Source organism: Rhinolophus sinicus, linkage group LG09, assembly GCF_036562045.2.
Source record: "Rhinolophus sinicus isolate RSC01 linkage group LG09, ASM3656204v1, whole genome shotgun sequence".
Classification (NCBI taxonomy): Eukaryota; Metazoa; Chordata; class Mammalia; order Chiroptera; family Rhinolophidae; genus Rhinolophus; species Rhinolophus sinicus.
In genome coordinates, this window is record NC_133758.1 from 47,510,531 (window position 1) to 47,535,473 (window position 24,943).

The following is a 24,943-nucleotide window of genomic DNA, read 5'->3' on the forward strand; positions in this document are numbered from 1 at the left end:
AAGAAGAACAAAATTGGAGGTATCACACTACCTGATATCAAACTATACTACAAGACTATAGTAATCAAAACAGCATGGTACTAGCATGAGAACAGACACATAGATCAATGGAACAGAAATAGAATGCCAAGTAATAAATCCATGCCTATATGGTCACTTAATCTATGACAAAGGAGGCGAGAAGAATATACAGTGGGATAAAGACATTCTAGTCAATAAATAGTGTTGGGAAAAATGGACAGATACATGCAAAAAAACCAAAAACAAACAAACAGTGAAACTGGATCACCTTCTTACTCCATATAGAAGAATAAACTCAAAATGTAAGACCCAGACTTAAATGTAAGACCCAAAATCTTAAAACTCCGAGAAGGAAACATAGGCAATAAACTCTCTGATATTGCTCTTAGTAATATTTTTCTGATTTCCTTGGATAAGAGAAACAAAAGAAAAAATAAACAAATGGGACTACATCTACTAAAATGTCTTTGCACAGCAAAGGGAATCACCAACAAAACAAAAAGACAACCTATTAAATGGGAGAAGATATTCACCACTGATAAGGGGTTAATGTTCAAAATTTATAAAGAATTCATACAACTCAACACCGAGAAAACAATCAAATTTTAAAAAACGGCAGAGGACCTGAATAGACATTTCTCTAAAGAGAACATGTACATGGCCAACAGACATATGAAAAAGTGCTCAACATCACTAATCATCAGGGAAATGTAAATTAAAACCACAATGAGCTATCACCTCACACCTGTCAGAATGGCCATCATCAATAAACAGCAAGTGTTGGTGAGGATGTGGAGAAAAGGAACCCTTGTACACTGTTGGTGGGATTGCAAATTGGTGCAGCCACTATGGAAAACGGTTTGGAGGGTCATCCAAAGTCAAAAATAGAACTACCTTATGACCCAGCAATTCCACTTTTGTGTATTTATCCAAAGAAATCCAAAACACTAATTTGAAAAGATATATACACCTCTATGCTCAATGCAGCAGTATTTATGATATCCAAGGTATGGCAGCAACCCAAGTGCCCATCAATAGGTGATTGGATAAAGAAATAGTGGTACATATAAACAAATGGAATATTACTAGGCCATAAAAACAATGAAACTTACCATTTGTGACAACATGGATGGACCTAGAGGGTGATATGCTAAGTAAAATAAGTCAAACTAAGAAAGACAAATACCGTATGTTCTCACTTATATGTGGAATCTAAAGAACAAAATAAATGAATAAACAAAACAGAAACAGACTCATAGATACAGAGAATAAACTGATGGTTGCTAGACGGGAAGAGAGGTTGGGGAGCTGGGTAAAAATGGTAAAGGTCTTAAGAAGTACAAATTGGTAGTTACAAAATAGTCACGGGGCTGTAAATTAAAGCATACGGAATATAGTCAATGATATGATAATAACTACTATCTATAATGCCAGATGGGTACTGGACTAATCGGGGGGATAACTGCATAAATTATATAAATGTCTAGCCAGTATACTCTACACATGAAACTATGTATAATAATATTGACTGTCCACTGTAACTGAAAAAAATAATAATTAAAAAATTATTTAGTGTTTGAAGCACTAAGTGAAAAAAAGCAGTGAACATTGATCTCAGGGATGGTCCTCAACTGGATCCAAATGTAAAAGCCCTGTTTGCATAAAGAACTGTGGTGAGGGAGAGTGATCCATCTGTAGTCTGAGATCAGAATTGCAAATGTTTCCTGTGCTTTGTTGTTTAACACTACTCTGTTGATGCCCTTTCTTCCAGTTTCCCCTATTTTCTCTGTCTGTAGTCTAATCCTGTTCCTTGCCTGGGATAAGTAGTGATGAGGGTATTGTTTTAGATTGTGAATAGCGGAATTTATTAATGGTTTTAGAGGTTCACAGCAGCTTTGTCACTTTCTCAATAAAATTGGCTACTTATTTAAGAAATAAAAAACTGACAGAATTGAAAAACAATTTACCCTCTGAACCTGCTTCCTACCAAATGAAAATAATAAATTCTCATTGCTTTGCTGTGGGATAAGGTATTGAGAAACACCAAGTGGGAGTTATTTTAGTGTATAGTAGCTAAGAGCAGACCTTTGATTTGGCTGTGGAGGCAGACCCACCTGTTTTTGAATCCCTGCTCTAACACTAGCTGTCATCCTGGGCAAGTTACTTAACTTCTCCCGGTCTCAATTTTCTCAGCTATAAAATGGAAACAATACCAACTTCATGGGTTATTGTGAAACTTCAGTGAGCTAATATATGTAAAGTTAGTGATTTGGGGCAAATGCTTAAAAATAATGGTAACAGGCAACCAATAAAATCATAGTTGCTCAATAATAATAATAATAACAATAAAGACTCAAAGAAATACACACAGAAAAACATACAATGTGAATCCTGAAAGGAGATTTTAGATGTGGAACTGAAGAATCATAACATAACTCAATAAGCAAAACAGCTGATTAGGTAGTATTTGTGTCAAATTACCAACTCACAGCTCAACTGATTAAACTCAAATGACACATATTCCTAAAGATATTTATGGGTAAGTAAATCATCTAAGATAAAGATTCCCGAATCACTTACACCAGAATAGAAAATCTTATAAACATTGCCAAATTTCATGCTAACATTCAACATAATTTTAGAGATTTCAGAAATAACAGATTGCAACAACAAATGTGTTTGCTCCCAGCAAGTGAAATCCTGCCACCTCAACTGTCTAGGACAGTGATATGGCAGTATGAAATTTATTTAGAGGCAGTGACTCAGGATAACAATGGAATGATAATAAAGACAACAACTTTCCTTCAGAGGTATACCTCAACAGATTTCTTTTTCCTAGGAATCAGCCATGCAAAATACTTTAAGTAGAGAGGATACTGGACCAGGCTATTCTATAATATCATGCCAATCAAAGGCTTTCCTTGGAATCTTCCTTCCCACACACTCAAAAACTAGGAAAAAATGTATTTAAAAATGTATTTCTTTGTATTCAAAACCTGCCTGTTTCCTAGTCTCCATTCCATAGCAAGAAATCCACCAACAGATATAAACGCTCTCTCCCACCCCTGGTCCTGCATATAGCACAGCAGAGTGACTTATACATCATTATTGCTTAGTTTTGAAAAAACAAAGTTAGAGTATGATATTTTACAGTTTTGTCATCTGAGTTTTGAAACCATCTACTAAGGGCCAACTGAAGTGGAAAGCTTTCATGTCAAGATTCATGACTCAGTATAAATACATCGACAAAGTACCATTTCCAATGGGTTTATAGTAGAAACAATGCCAAAAATAAATATATTTGCATGTGCCATAAATGTAGCTATGAATATCTGAGATGTGTGATTTATAGAAACAACTGAACAAGAGCCATAGAAAATTCAGTTTCAAGCTATGAGGGATATTTTCTAATTGTTTTGTTACAAAGAACTATTATGAAGGATCACATAAACCCAAAAGAGAAAATGAAAATCAACAGCAAAAGTTTAAATATCAACTTTTGTCATTCGATATGATTCACCTTTGTTTCATTTGAGTTTGGATGCTGCTGATAGTACGCCTCAGGATTGTTTCCTCTCCAATGCAGGATTGACTACAAGCAAAGGCATTTGAGAGGCATGTGCACGAGCACTGGGATGCCAAAGATAACTTTCCCATCAAACAGTTCATTTTATTGCACAAACAAAGAAATCAACAGCTTAAACATTAATTTCAGGACTCACCCATATTATCCAAGTGCCAACGCCCAGAGATAACATTTTTCCAGATGATGGGCAGGTCCATATTCCATGTTCCAAGGGGCCGTGAGACAGGGAGGGTGAGCCAAAAAAAATAAACAAAATAAAAAGGAAAAAATAGTTTAGGAATAATTCAACAACTGATGGCAACTTACTCCCATACTAAACATAATAATAAGAGTTTCCTCCTTTCTAGAAACTGCCCCACTGCCAAGATACTTGGGTTAAGGAGAATGCTGCTGTAGAAAAACAAGGTAGATAATTCATGAATGATCCAAAGAGATCTCTCATCAACATAGCAGTGCAAATAAGAGAAAACACACACAAGCCACGTTTGAACTTGTAATAGTTGCTTCCATAAAGATACTATGAAAGAGTTATATGAACAAAAAGGGACATAAAAATAATTAAAGCAAGTCTGGACTACAATAGGGAGGAAAAATCTGCAGCAAGGTAAAGACTTAGGCTGCCTAAAACTCAATCAGAAAACTCAGTAAAATTATTTACACATGCCAAGAAGCATTTGACTAAAATAATTGTTATTATATACATTCTCAAAGAATAAAATTACAACACATTTTAGATATGCTACAGGTCAGAGCCACAGAATAAAATTTTAATTCTTCAAAGAAAGGACCAAAAAATAAGTTATTATTACTATCCTTTTTTACAGAGGTCCCCCCAAATTTACATGGCACAAAATTCTAGGATACATTGTTTTTCGATCCTATAAGCCATGATAGTTGCTCTATTAAGGAAGAAATTTCACAGCATAAAATCACATGAAACATACTATCAAATAGATGGAACTTCCCAAACTGAGCCTTCATTTAAAACAGTTCATCTGTCACAGTCTTTCCACATGAGAAGTTACCTTGGAAACCAGTCTGTGCCAAGGTCATGCTAGCAGAATTCTGTGATCCTCAGGCCCACTGGGGCCTCCTGGGCTTCTGCCTTATAGGTGCACACTACTAATTTGTCCTGTGAAAAGCTATTGTCAACTCAAAAGAATTGAAAGCAGGGTCTCGAAGAGATATTTGCACATGCATGTTCATAGCAGTATTGTTGTACCCAATAACCAAAAAAGTGGAATAACCCAAATATCTATTGGAGGGTGAATGGAGAAACAAAATGTGGTCTATACACACAATGGAATATTATTCAGCCTTAAAAAAGAAGGAAATTCTGACACATGCCACAACATGAATGAAACTTGAGGACGTTATGTTAAGTGAAATAGGCAAGTCACAAAAGGACAAATACTGTATGATTTCACTTATATGAGGTACCTAGAATAGTCATAGTCACAGAGACAGAAAGTAGAATGGTGGGTGCCAGGGGCTGGGGGGAGAAGGGAATTGGGAGTTGTTCAATGGGAAAGAGTTGTGGAGGTTGGTTGCAGGATGTGAATGTAGATAATACTACTGAACTGTACACTTAAAAATGGTTAAGAGGGTAAATTTTGTGTTATATGTAGTTTACTATAATTAAAAACAAAAAAAGCTACTGTCAGAATGGTTATTGGAACTATCTGGCCACCCTCTAAAGACCCAATCTTCAAAGGAAAGAATGAATGAGAGTAATAGTCAACACTCAGGAGAAAGTGACAAAAAGACTGCAATTTGTAATAGAACAGAAAGAAGCCTAGCATAAATCCAAAAAACCTGTTCTTCCTCTCAGCAGATGGTAGATGAGAGTAGTTGCTTAAAGGATGTTGGAAGAAACCATGACAGATACGCCTACAAAGACCAGAGATGAGCCAGGCTGTCGGCACTCAGTCCACACATCAAAAAGGAGAGGGGTGCTGCCCTCTCCTGTTCTATCCAAATCCATGGACACCTTGAAGAGTGTCCAGCCAAGCTTTTCTTAACATCCAATGGACGTTTTAAAAGTTTAACAACTCGGGTTGTGGATAGCGTTTTGTTTAGTCTACTCTCTCAAGTCCTGATAATGAATGATGAATTTCCTTCCCATTGTAGACATGCAAACTTTAATTGTACTGGCCAAAGAATGTAAGATTCTTTCTCATACTTTAACTATTTTTATTTGCTAAAGAATCAGAAAAGGGAACACATTATGAATATATAGGTCACTGTAACATAAAAGTTTAAATATCTGCTTTCAGTCATCATCTGCTCACAATTTATATCATAGGGCCCCTGTGTAATACATGGGTTGACCTAGCAATGAGGGGAGACAACTTACTACATAGGGACGGACTTAGGGAATAGCAGGTGTGGATTCAGGGGTTCTTTAAGGACATGGGTGAACTTGAGAAAGCCCTTTCTGTTCCCTGAATGAAAAAGGAGTATAATAGATATGCTGATTTTTTCATAGAGTTATGGTAAAGTTCAAATGAAATTACTTGAAAAAAGACCTTTGAGAAACACAAAGCAATGTAAATTCAGTGTGGGCTTCGGAATGTTCCTAATTGTGGTCTGCTTCTCAGCAGTAATGCTCAGTTACTTCCCAGAAGATGAGGAATATCCAAACAAGACAGGATGTGCTGAAGCCTCAACCTCACTTTCCAACCTTATTTCCCATTATCCCTGTCAGTCACCCTACTGACTTATTCCCAACCAAATGAAGTAGTGGTTCTTTAAGTATAATCCAGGACCATGGCGGAGGGTGAGGGGGTGTTCCAAATAGGAGGCCCATGAGGTTAAAACTATCTCCTAGTTATGATAAGACATTATTTGCCTTTTCACTCTCATTCTCTCAGGAGTGTAGAGTGGAAGTTTCTAGAAGCTACATGATGTATGATAGCTTATTCTCAGTTTCTAATGCAGAAGCAGACACAAAAATCCACTCTCTTCTATTAAGCCAGACAGTAAATAGATTTGCCTTGCCATTCTTTACCCTAAATTATTTTTGCTTTGGAAAACATAGTTAACTCTCATAAAAATATTTATGTTGACATGGAATGGACTTTTATTGTTATTTTTAAGTGAATTGAAATGAATGCTTTAGAAATTATTCAGTTGTAATTTCTAATGCAGGTAAATATCAGTAAATATAACATACATAAACAAAAGTTCTTTGTGGTCTTCAATCATTTGTAAGAATGTATAGAGGTTCTGAGCCTGAAATGTTTGTGAACTGCTGTTTCTGCAGCAGACAGCTGGAGGGCAAATGCTATAAGATGAGGCTCCAGAGGATGTAGGAGACCATGAAGCAGGAGCTGACCCCAGTGGCCATGTGAAGGATTCTGGTCCTTATCTGAGAGCAAAGTCGGGCTGTTCCACACATGTGGGAGACTGTAGTTATAGTCCCTTTCCCCGTATATGATAGTTATACAGAATTATTCATTGTTCAACTTCTTTTTCCACCTTTTAATGATTCATTATAAAACGTGAACTCATAAAGCTCCATCATCACCCTATAATGAATCTCAAGGTTGTTTGAAAAAAGAGTGATTTCCCCTACCTGGTCTGTACTGTGCTTACCTTTAAAAGCCAACTTGATGGTTACTTTGGAAGTGGGAAATGTTTATAGATGAGCTTCCTTTTATCTCCCAATGCCAGCAGCCCACATTCTAGTGGAGCCAGAATTAGGGTCCGGGCCTGTGCTCTGGGGATGCTGCATGGGAAGCAAGGGAGGAAATGGAGCTCCTACCTAGGAAAGATGGCCTTTCGTAAGCTCAGTGAGGCCCTCCTGTGGTGCTCGCAAACCCTCTTTGCTCTCCTCCCTGGCTCTTTTGTACCTTTCTCCTCAGAAGTTGTTGCAAACTATCCATTCTCAAGTCCCTTCTGCACTCCCCTCCTTCTTAGGAAAAAAACCTCACTTCTTGCTTCACTGAGACGCTAAGGGAAGGAAACTATGGAGTTACTATTCATGCACTATGGTGATAATATTTATGAGTTGCAACTTCAATGACAGCGAGATAAAAATAATTATTTTAATATGCAGTTTCCAAGAATAAGTAGCAACTGAAAGCATGATTATGGTTTTAATACTAAGAAAATAACTGTATGTTAGTAAAGTCGGTGAGACAAGATAGGTTTAAGCCATGTCAAGGTACGGGAATGTGTGTGACAAGGGACTGGAATACAGCCAGGGGATAAAGCTAGTTACAGCAAAAATTTTTATCAAAGTACATTCTCCAGGGTCATCTACTAGAACAACATGACTGAGGAGACAGCCTGTACCTTAAAGAAAGCAACTGATAAGATGTTAGAAACTTCTGTCAAGACTGAGATGGTAAAACATCAAGAGAGGAGAACAAGGTCTTTCTTTAAAATGCTAAAGACATCTGAGCAAAAAAAAAAAAAAAAAAAAGGCATGGAATTAAGCTTCTCAGTGCATCTAATTGAAACATTTTAAGAAGGTGCTTCTGTTGTTTTTGTGTCTGTTTTTGAGGGGTATGGAGCAAGGAGGAAAACTATGATTTCACAGAGACAGTCTTTTTCAAATCGACTTTGGCTTGGGTGAGTCACTTGCCCTGTGTAAGCCTTGATTCTGTTATTCCTTAATGTTACATATTATGGAGATGTGGAAAAGGCTGGAAAAAGCTAATTCCAGCCCTCCGAAGAGAATACGTCATGAATAAAGGTCCTCAGTAGATAGCAGTTCTGCAGTTCTTTTTCTCTTTTCTTCTCCTTTTTCTTCCTGTCACAATAAGCCATCCAAAATCTACTCAAGTTTTAGATAACTATGAAGTATACACATAAAAAAAGGATATTTTTCCACAGAAAGAAATGAAGAGAGCAAATGTATATATAGTTAAGATGGATGTCTGTAATTAATTAATATATTAAAATTAAAAACAGAATCTTCTATCCATTGATGGTTTGGTTGAAACTCACTTCCCTGACATGGGTATGATAACTCGATAAATGTGCCTTCTATAAACTCCTTTAACTTTAGGTCTGTCTACAATCTATCTGTGACTACATTTACCCCCTTCTTCTGATGGCTTCTCCTTACTGCCTTTTCTTCAAGGACAATCCCTTTTCTGTGCTATGTAATCCTTCCCTCCATGGGTCTATGTTGTTTATTGGTTTACTATGATTTCAAATCCACTTGCTTATGACTTAAGTGAAGTTGTTTTAATCTACTTGTTCATGACAAAGACCAAAAAAAAGTTGTTTTAGAAGTAAACTGTTTTGATATCAAAATGAAGTAAGTTGTGTCAGGATATCATCATCTAACCTATTGTCACTGACAAGCACTTACCATCTTGCTGCTCAGGGCTCCACTGGGGGCTTATCAATAAGAACACGTGGAGCAGCAACTGTGGCAAAAGGACATTTAGACTATAAATACCGAGAGTTTGTGATGACTTTTCAAGAGTTTCGGTCTGGGCAAGCAGCACTTTGCTGACCTAAACAGCTCTCCAAAGATCTTGAGACACTTGCTCCTGTCAGGCCAAGGCAACACAGTGGGCAGTGATGCTAAACCCTGCAACAGTCCCTGGAGTGACAACCCTGGAGCAGCCTAGCCTGTCCGCTGACACTGGCACCTTCACTTCCCTAGCATTGTGCTCCAGCAACAGTGGACTTTCTTTTTTGTGCTGACAGCTGGAAGTCAGCTCATACTTGATCAAGAGACCTCTCCCAAGAAGCCAAACTCATATAAAAAGGTACACCTCTGTTAAATTTGAACTTTATTCTTTTTATCTCCCCTTGCACAGAACAATAATGTGATTAATCTGTCATTTATTTGTACTATGTTACTTCTTTATTGGCTTATTAAGAGATATTATCCTACATGCTACTAGCTTGTGAAATTATAATTCTCACATTAAACCTGTGTTAAATAAATTGCTGGCAAAGACAGAATCAGTCTCTGAGTACAACTTTGCTGCCTCCCCTCAAACAAAACAGTTTGAAACCCCCTTCTACCTGGGAAGTCCTAGTTCTGTGCCCTCTGGTTCTCCTCCAGCACCTCAACCCCTCCTTCAAGTGCTTTTCCTGGTTTTTTTTACCTGGGTTTCCTCCCTGCTCCCCCTTCCCCCACCTGTGCTTTCTTCTCTTTCCATTGCAGGCAATCTGCATTGTTAATCTCATGGGTTCTTAAGGAGGGTTATTGGCATTATGGTCACCTGGTTGCCTTACATAGAATTACTACAGCACATTTCTTCCCTCACTTCTCCCACCTCCAACTCCCACAGAATCAACCCAAGTCCCTCTGTCTCAGCCCACTATTCATGTGCTTGCTGCACGCCCCCGTCACTTCACTCTCCATCACTCAACATTTGTTTGACCCTAAGCCCTACTTTTTCCTCAAGTCCATAAGCACAGCTTCCCCAGTGAAGCCTTCCCAGTCAGAATTAACTGTTCCCTCTCTTGTGTTTCCCCAAATCTGAGGGGAATCACTTTAAAAATACACATAAAATGCTTTTATAATGCAATAATTTCATACATATAAATATACACATGTAAGCTATGAAGCATAATAAATTAAGCACCTCCAAACCCATCACCTAACAATAATGAGAATATTTATTGCCAATATCATTGCATCTGCCATTCAGTCCTACACCTAGGTTTTCCTAAAGAATACTATTAAGTTTTGCATGGTTTTTAGCCTATAAAAATGGTATTATATCATTCAATCCTCTGCAACTTTTTAAAAAATCAATAGTATTAAGATTCATCCATGTGGTTGGTTTACAAACATAGTTCATTCATTTTTTGTGGCTGTACAATATCTTACTTTGTGAATATACCATAATTTATTTATCCATTCTCTTGTCCATAGACATTTGTATTACATCCAATTTCTTGCCATTTTGGATAATTTTAAAACATTTCTTAGTACATATGTGAGACAGTTTCTCAATGGTATGTAATTATATTCAGAATTACATGTTGTACAATGTGCATATCTTTAGAAGAAAATGCATAATTGTTTTTCAATGTTGTTCTTATCAATTCACCTGCTTCTCTCCAGTGATGTGCAAGATTTGGTATTTTCATAAAATTCTCTTTTTATCACACTTTATATCATTTTTATTGGTGTTTATACACTTGTCTTCTTATAAGATGATAAGCATCATATTTTATTCATACCTTATGCCTATGGCCTACATCAGTACCTCATTTATTAAAAAAATGATAAATGAGGGCCGGCCCAGTGACTCAGGCGGTTAGAGCTCCGTGCTCCTAACTCCAAAGGCTGCTGGCTCGATTCCCATATGGGCCAGTGGGCTCTCAACCATGAGGTTGCCAGTTCAATTCCTCGAGTCCCGCAAGGGATGGTGGGCTCTGCCTCCTGCAACTAAGATTGAACACAGCACCTTGAGCTGAGCTGCTGCTGAGCTCCCGGATAGCTCAGTTGGTTGGAGCGAGTCCTCTCAACCACAAGGTTGCCGGTTTGATTCTTCGACTCCCGCAAGGGATGGTGGGCTGTGTCCCCTACAACTAGCAACGGCAACTGGACCTGGAACTGAGCTGCGCCCTCCACAACTAAGACTGAAAGGACAACAACTTGAAGATGAACGGCACTCTCCACAACTAAGATTGAAAGGACAACAACTTGACTTGGAAAAAAAGTCCGGGACGTACACACTGTTCCCCAATAACGTCCTGTTCCCCTTCCCCAATAAAATCTTTTTAAAAAATGATAAATGAAAATGAAGTAAATACAACCACCTGCATTTGATAGTCTACTTTTTAATGCAAATAGCATGGAAGGATTATGAGGTTATTAATCCTTTGCACAAAAAAGATGATTAATTCAATCAGATTGCTTTCCTACTGTTGCTAAGTTAGATCAGCAAAACCAAGAAAACAGTGGTTTTATTTGAGAAAAAGAGAAGATAGTAAATTTAGAGCAAGGAGTGTATTTCGGGAAGTAAGAAAGACTAATTCTAAGCATAAAAGTATGACTCAGCATAGCATGTGGACACTAGAGCCCAGAGAAACAGGCATGAGAAGATAGCTGAGGGATTCAGGAAGGGAATGCAAAGCACCATATACTCATCCAAAGATTTGCACCTTAGGCTATCCATGTGGCTTCCTGTTTCAAAGTCTCACAACTATAATTACTAATAGTTCCAAATTTAATTTATAATGTAGATTGAATATAGTTGTCTGGGCTAGCCTGGAAACTTAACCATAATTTTTAACAACTTCTCTCATGGCAAAGAAATCAAAATTCCAAACAACTACTGACAAATGCACTTTTGGAAAATGACTCATCTGTAACATGGGGAATGCCTATATTCAGAAAGTAGGTCTCTGCCTTTTATCACTCTACTCTTTTCATTCCTAGGGCTAAAAGAGCCAGAGGCTGAAGAAAAGAAATACTTCTATGCTCTTAAAAACGAAATGCACAACATCCATTAAACTACTCTTTGATCATTGCTTGTCTTCTGCTTTGAAAAATAACTCAGAAAAGGAATGCCAAAACCTCCCAAAGTATGAGATATGTAGGCATTCCTTGCAGGGTAGATGTAAAAAGTTTAAAAGAAGAACATGGGCTCAGAAAAGAGGAAGACTATGTCAGCAACATTGCTCAACCTGGGTCTAAAGGGCACAGGACACTCCTGAAACTGAGTTTCTCCCTGATGAGGTCATTGACCTTGTCTTGTCCATATCTTTGATGCTGGCTTTCACTTCATGTGCAGACTGTTACTTTAGTAGATCAATGCTGAAAAGCAAATTCCTGAATTCACTGTGTCTCTTTGTGAACAGAGTCAACAAAAAGTGGCAAGAACCACACCAGAAAACTCCAGCAGGCAACCTCATATGGACACATGCAGCTTGTCTCTGCAACAATAAAACCATCCAGCCATCAAGAAAATAATGCATTTGGAACAGAACTACGTTTCCAGCCCTGGCACGTGTTCAGGGCACTCTGACGTTTGGTGTTAAAGGGATAATCAATGCTTGCTGAAATTACGGGGAGAGTTTTGACACAGAGAGAGAGATATTTAAAACATTACTGATTAACTCAGCCACTTAAACTTTTTAGAAAATACACGAACAGACGCACTCTAATTTCTATCCTAGTTCCCCATGCCAAATCAAAACACTGTAATTATTTGTATTTACTGACCACCTACTATGTGTAACATGTAAAAGAACAGCCCTACAAATATCTGGCTCTTGGCTAGTAAGAGAGTTTTTTTTGTTTGTTCGTTTTTGGTGATGTCCAGGACTAATGGGCAGAAAAAGAGGAAGAACACATTTATTTGACTCTAAGTAATTTTCTATGAACACAATGCAATTTGCTCTATTGAGTCCATGACACACGGAGGTCACTTTCATCCATCTCTAGCATAGTGAAGTGTAATGTGAAGAAATAATTATTTTCCTTTTTTTCCTATTCTCAACTTTTTCCATCAATCTTGCTTAAATTATTCTTTTGGTTAGAGCAATAATTTTTTGGGTCCAACACTTTTTCCAAAATCAACTCATTATAGGCAGTAAGCACTACCTAAACTACACTCCCATAGAAAGCCCATGGTGGTTCAACCCAGCTATTCTTTGAAGCATAATGTAAGCAGCTCACAGTTAAAGCCACTTGCTACATTCCAGCCCTGCCTAGTGAACTTTTCTCTTCCACTAGACGAATAGCTAGACAGAGGTAACCAACACTGTCTGCCCTTATGCCAAATGGAGGCCAGCAGAAAGTGCTATACTTCAGTCTGCATTTACCATTTCAACGGATTTTGATGGATTCCACACAGATAAATCATCTTACTATGCACTGTAAAGATTACACAGAATATCTTTGAAATCATCTGAATCTATGAGGAAAGGTGAAAGAAAAGGAAAATAAAATGAAATTCCATGTAACATGGTTAAACAGTGAAAGTGTTAAACCAATTTAGAAAAACAATAGATCAACTGTCATCAGGTTAATGTGATCAATTTTCCAGAGAACAAAAACTATATTACCAGTGCTTACAATAATGATGATGCTATTATTATTATTGTCACTAAAGAATTCTTTAGTTTTTTTATATAACAGACCCTGTACAAAGTGGTATTTTCATTTTCTCGTGCCAAAATTATGTTTCAATAGCACTGACCTGTACAAACTATCATGAAATTTATGCTATGTTATCAGGTTTAAAAAACAAAATATTTTAATCTATGATGATGTTTTAGGATTGTAGATTTGAAAGCTGAAGCAGCTGTAACTCTATCATAAAGATGAATAAACTGTCACCCAGGGAAATTAAGTGGCGATGAACCCACAATCTGGAAAATTACATCTCTGCTTCTTTTTCCTGAAACACTTAGTTAGCGTCTAACGGTATCATAGGGAGAGCAAAACTACACTGAAGACAAAATACTACGTGAAGTAACCTGAAAAATAAGGATATATATTCCTATATTAAAAGTATGAGACATAAAACAAAACACTTAATGAAAAGGTTTAACAATTGGGTCATGTGTACACTTAAGCAGCATTACTCATTGTTGCATTATCTAATTCATTTTAATATTTAATATATTTTTCAAAGGAAGCAAATAGCTAAGGATAGCACAAATTGCTCATCCCTTAGAAATAAAATGCAGATGATGTTGTAACATGATAATATTCCCAAGGATTCATAAATTTTGTTAAGAGAAAAGTATCTAAGCCATCCAACCTCTTAAAAATAAGATCTATACATTTTTAGCTTTTGTCACTCCAATATCTAACCATAAAGAGAAAATGTAAGGAGTTTCCTGGGAAAGAACCCAGACCGAGGGAGAAGAGAATCAAGGTACAGACATTTGTCCAAGATCAGTATGGAATGCTGTGCAAGGTGCAAAAGCTTCTTGGCTGTCCATCTAACTTTCCACAGCCAGAATAATATTTCTATATCTAACCTCCTTGTATTACTCTTCTGCATAGAATACGTCCATGGTTCCCCTTTGCCTATTTGATAAATTCCAAAATTTGGTAAGCTTGAAAGTTGGTACACTTGTTCAAGCATTTACTATGTAATAGGCATGTTATATGGAAACATGGAAGCTACGAGCAGACTTGAAGTATGACACAGAGTACGTCTTGCTCTGCCCTCCCCCCCCTGGCACCCAGACCCTTGTGTCTGAGTCCTGAGTGAAAGGGTCACTTCACTGCAATCACAGAATCTACCCCGTGGCACTGTTGTGTGGTGGTGCCACCAAGGAGAGGAGATGAATGCTGGATCTCATGGGGTCACAGGGATAACACAGCAGGCTAAGCAGTGATCCAATCCAGACCTTGGGAAAGCTGAGGCTCATCACCTGCTCGCAGTTTGGATGACTCTCTGTTGGGTTCAGGCCACAACCTGGATCCATTGGTGCCTTTGAGATCTTTGATGTTAAAAATGTCACTATGATGGCTAGAATAACAGCAAGTAAAAACGGTGGGGTGCAAGCGGCACAGAAAGGGTTTGGGTTTGCAAGCAGGAAGAGATCCCCAGGGATTCTCAAGACCAGTTAGGAGAAATCTGAGTATAGTTAGAATCACCACTGCTGCAGGTGGTGAGAGAATCAGAGAAATACAGTTGTATTTTAGTGATTAAGTTGTTTGAGAAACATGGGTTACTCTTGTATCCACTATAAATTAAAGTGTTCTTTTAAAAAACGACATCAGATCTGTCCATTTGAAAAAAATGAAGTGCAGGAGTTTTACCTAATTCTTTTAGTAATTAAGTGATCAGTGTAGATCCCTGCGAGATCAAGGAATTTAAATGAATTTGTCACAGATTATTTTAGTGCAGACAGCAATAAATGTCTATGATACTCATTATTTTTCCAAAATGAATGAAGCAGATATGGAGAGGGCAGACCAAGAAAAATAATAATTTCTATTCCATTTTGAAAAGCAATAGCATTTTGCAGTAGGATTATCAGGTTTACCTTCTTAATTGCATTTTTCTTTGCACACTGTTAAAAAAACTTGAAAAGTGGCAAAGAGAAAATTACGTTTAAATATACTCAGGATGAAAGTTTATTTTTTTTTTTAATAATTAAAAAGTAAATAAACATAGTCAGGACCAAAAGCTTGAAACATAAAGATTGAAAGTAAAAGCTGATTTGCTAAATACGAATTTCCATATTGAATTCAATGTCAATAAAATATGTCATATGACACAAGAAATGGCTATACTTGTGTAAGCACTTACTATGTGCTAGATATTTTATAAGAATTATTTCTAATTTTCACAACAATTCTGCTAGGTAGGTTTTACTAAACTAGTTTTGGAGAAGAAGAAACTAAAACTCGAAAAACTTAGGTGATTTGTCCCCAGATTGGTTCAGCTGGAGCCTACTGGTACTGGGGTGTACATGGGTGAGTGTGCAGTTTGTCTTCTATTTGCTAAATCCTTATCTCAAGATCTGTTTCTAAGGGAATCCAGAATAATACTGATTATGTGTAAGGGTGATGTGTGTGTATGGATGGGATACAGAAGCTTAGCTCCTAGGAGTGTAGAAGGTAGGTGAAGGTAGAGAGAATGTTCCCCCAAAATATCATCACTTAGACCATTCTTCAGGATCCATGTTGAAAGTCACTGTTAAGATTGTGATGAAAGGGTGTCTGAAGAATTGGCATGGATCCACAACATTGAGAGGCAGAGGGAAAACAGGCAAAATGTGACACCTTTTATGTGTCCCCACACCAGCATCCACCTTTATATTGTGTTTCCCCAAAAATAAAATCTAGCTGGATCATCAGCTCTAATGCGTCTTTTGGAGCAAAAATTAATATAAGACCCAGTCTTATTTTACTATATTACTTTAATATAATAAAATAAGATTATACTATAAGACCGGGTCTTATAATATAATATAATATAATATAATATAATATAATATAATATAATACTGGGTCTTATATTAATTTTTGCTCCAAAAGACGCATTAGAGCTGATGGTCCAGCTAGGTCTTATTTTCAGGAAAACTCAGTAAGAATGTTTCCCCCTCTGCCCCCAAAGATACTACCCTTAGTCTCCCTAACCATTTGGACGTGTGTACTGAACATAATAGCAAGGCTATCTTGCTCATTTTTTATCGTATCACCATGTTTATTCTGCTCTTTAGGGTATTCTTGCAGGTTATATAGTTTAAACATTCTCATTTTGTATAGATGTTTTCTTATACACAATGCAAACTGAAAAGGGCATGCAACAGTCAAAGAAACAACTATTTTAGGTGGAATGCAAATCTATCTTAATCTATTTTAAATCAGACCTCTAGTTTACCTAAATAAATAATCTTTGCCCCACATGGACTCCTGATTTGATAATTTAGCTCTGCAGAGTTTTGTGGCTTTTGGGGGAAAAATATTAATTCTCTATTTAAAGGTGAATCTGAGTCTCTGGTGAAACATTAGATTGTATTTTAATTAATTCTGGTGAATCTTTGATTCTGTACTTTTATACTGAAGGAATTACAGAGAAAGAGAGAATTTTATGGCATAATGCTGATTTTTTAAAACTATCAACTATTAATTAAAATGTTTGTGTTTCACGTTATGATGTCATTTATGTCATGACATCATATGTGGTATAGAAAATACTATTATTTCCATTTGTTCATGAAGGGGCTGTAGCTGAGAGTGGCTAAGTAAGGTGTCAGGTGAACTGGATTTGGAACAGTGTCCTGACAGGAATCACACGTGTGGCCAAATGTTTCCATATAGTGGCTGATCGACATCTTTTCCAGTTTGAAACATATTTATGTAAACTTTGTGAACAACATGTGTCAAAATCTGTAACATAAATATGACAGCTCTTGACCACTTAGATTCATCCAATTCCTCACATTCCAGAAGCTGTTTGAATACATAATTCTAACATTATAATAAAGTATGTAATTCCTAACTATTCAGAACCTCAGTACTTGATCATGCTGTTTTTTCCTTTTTCTACTTGTTCATTCCTTGTGTGCAATGGGCTGATTATGACTATTTGATGAAGATGGAATTATGCTCTTAAGTTTGAGGCTTGTATATTTAAGACTGTTTGGGAGCATTTCTGTTCCTGGAGTATGGAAGCTGGCAAGCTTTTTATAATAATTTGTTTCTCCACCTGTCCTCAAACAAATCACATACACATAAGGAATGCCTTAGTCTTTTCATTCTTCTAAATCAAAAACATTTGAACAAGTACCCATGCTAATTAACACATGCATGATTATATTTTGCAAACCTAGGGGCCATGATAGGAATCAGATGACAAGCTTCCTAAAGGAGAATATATAATTCTCTTTTCAACAAACATGTAAGCCCCAAACCACGAATTCTCTCCCATGTTTCTGAATGCATTTAGCCCTTAATGGGCATCTTGCCCAGCGTATCTCATTTTTCTTTCAGCCCAATCACTATCGCTTGGCTCTCTACATGCTAGCCTGCTTTTGAAAGCTCTTTCCAGCTCCCATAACTATAAGCTCATCTCTACAATGAAGAATGATAATAATTATACAGATTCTGCCACCTACCAAAGCTTAAATTATTCATGTAATTAGACCAAAATGAGGTACAGGGTGGTTTGTGAAGTTTCCAGATAATTGTCTCTTTTCCACTTTGCCTATACCGATGCAATCAAGGCCTGGCTATTTTCCCATATTGACATGACTTGGGTTTGCAACATCCTTCTCCTGTCATCGCCCTTCTCAGGCATCCCTATGCAATCAGTCACAATGAAAAGTTATGGAGCTCCCACTCTGGGCACCACTTAGTGGTGACTACAAAGATGAAAAAGTTCTCAGTCAACAGGAACACAGTAAAGAATAAAGACATGGTATATGCCATGTGAGAAGAAAAAGCAAAGAGCTGCAGCAGGAAAGATGAAGGAGACAGAACTTCTGAGAATGATCAAGAAAAACTTCAAGAGAGGTGGTGTTTGAGTTGGGCCTTAAAAAATGGGTATGAGTTCAAGATGAAGATAGGATGAGGAGGGGCATTTCAGGTGAGGGAAATGGATGAGCAAAGGACATGGAACTAAAACCTGAAGGTATGCCTTAGAAAAGGGGACGGGGCAGTGTGCTTCCTGTTGGGGTCAGTAAGAGACAACACTGAACATGGAGATCCAGGAGAGCAAACAGAGGGTTTTGAATACAAATCTAAAGGATTTAGACCTCCTTTAGGAAATAGGAGAGACATGAGGTTTGGAGCCAGAGAGTGATATAATCAAAGCTGTACTGTAAAAGGATTGAACTGGAAGCAGCAGTGAGGGGAGGCAAGATGAGAGTGGGCTAGGATGATTACCACAGGGTCGGAGCAGGAGGTGACAAGAGCCTGGGGTAGGACTGGTGGCAATGTGATAGACAGGAGGTGACAGTGGGAGTCACCCAACATGATCACTGACATTTCTATGGTATGTGTCTGGAGGGAGGGCAATGTGAGAAGAAAACAGTGTAAAAAATGTCTTCTGATGTGACTGACTCTTTACCAGGAAGCATTCTTATCCCCAAGACCAGTCTCCTGCCTGGTGACTCAGGACATGTACTGGGGTAAAGGAGTAAAGTAGGAAATTGATTAATGACATTTTTAGACATATTTGGTCTGAGGTGACGGTGGAACAGCTGGGTAAAAATATTTACTAGGCAGTTGGGAAATTTGAGACTAGATTTCTAATGGAGGCTGAAGATAAAGATGGCCTAATAATTCATCCAGCCAACCTATAGGAGTGTAAAAGCTTGTTGCCAGAGCAGCTGGGTATTTTATATGTGATTGACTCTTCACCAGGAAGCATTCTTATCCCCATTTTCCTGATGGGGACGCTGTGGCTCAGTGACATTACATAACGTGCTGGAATCAGCAGTGAGGTAGCTGGGTTCTGATCTATGTTCTGTTTTTCCACCACACTAAGAAATGATAGCTCTCTCCCTCCTTTTATTCCAGAGTTCCCGATGTAAGTACTACCATGAATTCGTTTGCCCATTAATATCTTTTGTTCAGTTCTTATATCTGTTCATTCTACTTGACTGAAATCTCTTCTAAATGACCCCAATTATATTCAGTGCCATTCCCTATCTCATCACTGCTTTTAACCTAGTTAGCTGCTCACTCTTTCATTATAGAGGATTCCAAGATAGTGTACTTTTAGCTCCCATGCCTTAAATTCTGTCGTCAGTCCCACGGTGATATGATCCCTTGCATTAGCTTTGGGCTATGTGACCTGCAGCACTTCAGAACACACACTGAACATCAGACCTGCTTCTTTTCTCTCTCTCTCTCTCTCTCTCTCTCTCTCTCTCTCTCTCTCTCTCCAAATACTCCCAAATATAAGCCACACATGTGCTCAACCAGCATGAACACAAAATTAATTATTAATATTATCTTCTCCAAAATTTAGTGGCTACTTTGATTTCTATATTGCAGTTTCATTGAATCTCTAGCAGAATGACAAATCACAAACTTTCTAACAGGCATTTATATTTCTCCATCTTTACTGTGAAAAGCATGGTTCAATAGCTTTTGAAATTTTTAGTCTCTTTAGCAGCTCTCCATTGAAAGGCGTATTTTCTAACTAATTGTGTGTCTTGCTATTCTTGGTTAACTAGTTCTGAACTGGAACTATGCTAGGTTTCACACTTTCCTCCCCAGAACCTCTGATAACTCTGAAGTCACAAATAAATTCTCACAGTGTGGCAGGTGAAAATTATTCTTCCAGATGAGGAAGTGGCTGCCCAGAGTGGACTGTGACTCATCAGACTCCCTGGATCTTTTTAATAAACTATTCACAGCCAACCACCCTGACTTAAGATTTTGCTTAATCATCCCCTCCTTGAAATCCAAACCAGGACCCATCCTTAGTAGTTTCCCTTGCTGCTGCCACTCAAAGTGTGGGATCTTTTCACCCAGATCCCTTAACTTTCTCTTGTTTTTATACATTAGCACGAAAATCATGTTTCCCTTTTGGCCTGCCAACTACAATGTGTGGGCAGAGGCCATGTCATGTTCACCCTTGTGTTCCTAACATAGGAATAATGAATTTATCTAAAATGGATAGAATACTTGTGAAAGTAATGAGGTCTCTATTTCTAGAGGTATTCAATCAGAGATTGTTATACAAGGACTACAATCATGCAACTGTCATTCTGTTATTTCTATATTTCCTAATATCTTGAATGTATTCTCATTTAGAGTGATTTCCCGAATCCCAAATAGTTAAAAAATACATGTAACTAAACAATGCACATTAACCTTCAAAATGACTATTATAATTGATTTAATATTCTGATTTTAATAATGATTGGTCCTAGAAATTATGAAATGTCTTTTCAGGCTGATGTTTTAAATTGTCTATAAATGTTTCCTCAACACCTACTATATACCAGGCCCTAGGGAGAAAAGGATGAGAAAGACAGAACTGTGCCCTCAATAACTTACATTCTAATAAGGAGGATATCTCCATTGTTGGGACTGAGAGCTCATAATGTAGTTATAAAATTTTGGTTTTATACCTCTGCTTCTCAGAATGGAGAATGTTTTCCTGAGGTCACTACCCAGTCTAAGAAACCTATTATAAAGTCCTCTTTGGAAACTGTTACAAGAGAGGATCTTTAACCCTTTTGTGATACTTAATCTGAATGGGAATTGATCCAGCTGGGAAATGTCTATTGCAGATAAGGGAAGGGAAAGAAGGCCTAAAAGTTCACTTTAAAACCAATCTGAACTTGATACCTTCCCTGCTGTAAATTAAATATAGAGCTATGTGCACCTTCACCCCACATATGCAGCACAGTTCCCACTTGGGAAGGGCAAACCTTACAGGGCCCTTCAGGAACTGTCATTAGGAGAAGTGCAATATAGGGTCCCCCACCCAGGTCCTACGCTACCAGATTAGAGTCTGTTTCTAACCAAATGGAATTTAGATTTAAATCAGAATTAGATTGGGGACTTACAGTCGTACTTTCATTCATTTCGTGGATTCCAGCCCTCTCCTGGCTGAGTCTTAACCCAATGCACCTCGGTAGGAATTACACAGGAATTGTCAATAAGCCTGGGGTGGGGCCTGGAAGGGGCTCTAACTCCTGGTCCCCTTGGGAGAGCGGCGCCAACGGCCAGGAGCTGGACCTGTGGACTGGGTCAGCCTAGCCTTGCCTTGGGGATCTTTGGCTCTCACCGCCTCCCCACCGCCACTGCGCTACGCGCCAGATCCCGGCCTTCTCCCTTTCCTCGTCCTTTGGACACCGCTCCTAGCTCCGCAAAGGATTTAGCCGCTTGCACCCCAGCCTTTCCCGGATCATAGGCTTCTCCTCTGCGTAATGAAAACCCGAAGCCGCGGTCGCCAGGCGGAGGGGAAGGCCGAACGCACCGCGTGGCTGCTGCTTTTGAATCAGCAGCGACCACTAGGGCTGTCAGCATGCGATGACGACCCCGACCTCAACTAGCAGCTTAACTAGGCTGCGGGTGAGCCGGCCGCACGCGCGACGCGCCCTCCCACGCTGGCCCAGCGCCCTCCAGCTTTCACAGCTCCCTGTTGCCCTCCGCAGAAGGGCCCCAACTACCCCACCTCCCGCGTAGTGCGCCCCTCGCGGAGCAGTGAGCCGGCGGGCACCTAGCTCCACCGGCGGAGCAAGACGCGCCAAAGGGAGTTCTGTGCTCAGAGGTCCTAACTTCGGCTTTCCGAGTGACACGACACCCTCACTGGAGCGCGGACCCGCTTCGCCAGCCTCCACCGGAGGTCCTTACAGACGAGCCGCGGAACGATGACATGCCCGGCGAGGGGCGCTCACTAGGATTTTGTAAAACCGCCTCATTCGCCTCGATTCCCGACCCGCACCCGCCGGCCAGATGATTTTCACCCTGGGATACGCCTAAGTGGAGGCTGTAACTGGAGCGGGAGGAGAGGAGCCCGGGCGCTGAGTTGCTGGGATGCAGCTGCGCGCCCCTGGCGGTGAGGGTCGGGGTGGGGTGGGAATCTTGCGGGTTGGCCCGGCAGGGGGAGAGGGCTGCTGCGCCTCTGCCTCGCGTAGGATCACACACGATCACACACACACACGCACACTGCCGCCAGCACCCCCACTCCGCGAGTCGGACGCGGAGGTCAGAGCCACTGTTCACTTTAAGACTGGCGTTGAAACGCCCAGATAGAAGCAGAGGCTCTCGCCTCTTCTCCAAGACTCGCACCTTTCTTGGAGGTTCCCCAATTTCCCAGAGCGAGCAAGGTCTGGCTTCTGAGATTCCACTTGCTGGGCAGTGGGTTCAAACTGCAGCGGGGCGGGGATGGATAGAGGGAGCACTAAAGAGCCAACCGCGATCACCTCAGCTCTGAGCATAGGGAACTGGCCCCCCTCACTCGCCTCCAGCGCACAGCTAGGAGGTCGGGGCGGGGAGCGGGATCCCGGGGCACTCCAGCTGTGGCGAGGGCAGGGAGCGGAGCGACAGCAATCACCACTTCGCGCGTTGGCAAAGGCACAGAATCTCGGAATAGGCTGAGCGGCGGGCGCGGAGGGGTGGAGGCGAGAGGGGCGGAGGAGGAGTTGCGGGAGCCGAGAGGGATGACGTCCTCCAGCGACTGGGGATCGCAGGGACTAAGATTCGTGCGCTCACTCGCGGGGTTCGCAGAGGCGCCGCGCCCCGCGCCCGCTGCGGCTCCGGAACGGGAGGCACCGGGGCGATCCCCGCTCGCTTAAACGAGGGTACCAGCCCTCCGGCCACCTCAAAGCACCTCTCTGCCGGTCCCTCGCTTCAGAGTGCCCGCTCAGGAGTCCTTGGTGGATTCCAGGCGAATTCGGGTAGGCTGTTCCCGGCCGGGCCAGCCTCGCCCCTTCCTCGCTTTCTCCCTAATCGACCTAGAGCCAAGGGCAGGCGCCCGCGCCCCGGCCCCTGCCCATCCGGCTAGCCGGCGTCCCGGCCTGCCCCAGGCTGCGAAGAGGGAAGGGACACTGGAAAGGAAAGGTGCTCACCTGAGTCACCGGGAGCCTTGCTCTCTGGCTCCTTCCAAAGCCTCTTCTTAGCTTCCAGGCACAACCTTCCTCGAAGAAAAAAAGTAGCGCAAGGGCAGCGGAGAGGTAGGGCTGCTCACAGGTCCCTGCGCAGCAGCTTTTCCCTTCGGATTTTCCCGGGTCCAATCTCTGGCTCGGCGGCGGGGGAGGGCTCCTGAAGACTGGAAGGGGCTGACAGACCCCAGCTCCTCCCGCAGCGGTGGCCGCGGCACTTCCAAGTTGCCACCTGCAGCGCGCGCCGGGCGCCTGTGACAGCCCGCGCCGCTCAGCCCGCGCTGGCCCGCCCTCCCGGTCCGCTCGTTGGCTGCGCCGGGCGCCCGGGCGGTCCCCGCGCTCCGCCCCGCCCTGCTCCCTTTCCCGAGCGGTCCGCTCGCAGACTCTAGGTCTCCTAACAGGCCTTACTGGGCATTATGACCAGGGGGTTCCGGGAGCTGCTCAGGCTTTTGCAAACGGGAGGAATTCGGCACACAGAAACACACACACACACACACACACACACACACACACACACTTTTGTGTAAATGGGGGATTGAAGGAAAGAGAGAGGATATGAGAAATGCCCTTTGTGTGCCTTAAGAGGAGCTGGTAGCTTGGTTTCTTTTGCGGGTACCGAGTTTCCCGGGAAATGAGACCTAGACGGACCATAACCTGTAATGCGTCTTTTGGAGAAAAAAATAATATAAGACCAGGTATATATTATATTATACCAGGCATTATATTATATTATATCTGGTCTTATATTAAAATAAGACTGGGTCTTATATTAATTTTTGCTCCAAAAGGTGCTTTAGAGTTGATGGTCCCGCTAGGTCTTATTGTCCGGAAACACGGTATTAAATTTGTTCAGTCTCTGAAAAATGTTAATGCCACAGAGGCAAACAGTGCAGAAATGTGAACTGGGAAGTGGTTTGGGGGTAGTTCTCACAAAAGTACACACGGAACGTTAAAATACGGCGACAAGTCCTGGAGTCTCCGTCTTTTCTCACTTAAGCTGCACCACTGCCGTGGAGAAACCTCAGTTCTAGCACTCTAAAAGCCACACACCCGCCACTGGTGCCCAGGAGCTACAGGCCTGAAGGCCCAGCGTTCCCTGCCGAGTGCTTGCTTGATTCTGAGGCTGCACGTCCAGGCATTGAAAACTCATGCGGGTGCACGTATGAGGCTTGTATTTTGCACAACTCTTGGCCTTTTAAGCAAACAATAAGGAACATTATCTTTTTTTTCTCCTCCAACTCCCACTGCAAAGACTGGGACAGGAGTTCACCGCCCAGTTCCCAGGGCACTCAAGTGAACTCTTCACTTTGCCTCTTAACACTTCCTGAAGCTATGCTTTCTGAAAAACTATAAAAATATGAAAAA

The 24,943-nt window shown here is 40.6% G+C and overlaps 1 protein-coding gene across 6 annotated transcripts in view; it reads right to left on the reverse strand.

Annotated features, from left to right (window-relative positions):
• The window catches only part of EPB41L3 (erythrocyte membrane protein band 4.1 like 3), a 236,889-nt gene extending 213,037 nt beyond the window's left edge, over nt 1-23,852 (reverse strand). For 2 of the 6 annotated variants that reach the window (XM_074340319.1, XM_074340318.1), the window contains exon 1: nt 23,546-23,845. The gene's annotated coding sequence lies outside the window, so the exon portion shown is untranslated. Of the gene's footprint in view, nt 1-3,541; nt 3,670-23,545 lie in introns of all 6 variants that reach the window. The other 4 variants (XM_074340294.1, XM_074340302.1, XM_074340307.1 and 1 more) reach the window with 4 other exon arrangements.
• Between the last annotated feature and the right edge of the window lie 1,091 nt (nt 23,853-24,943).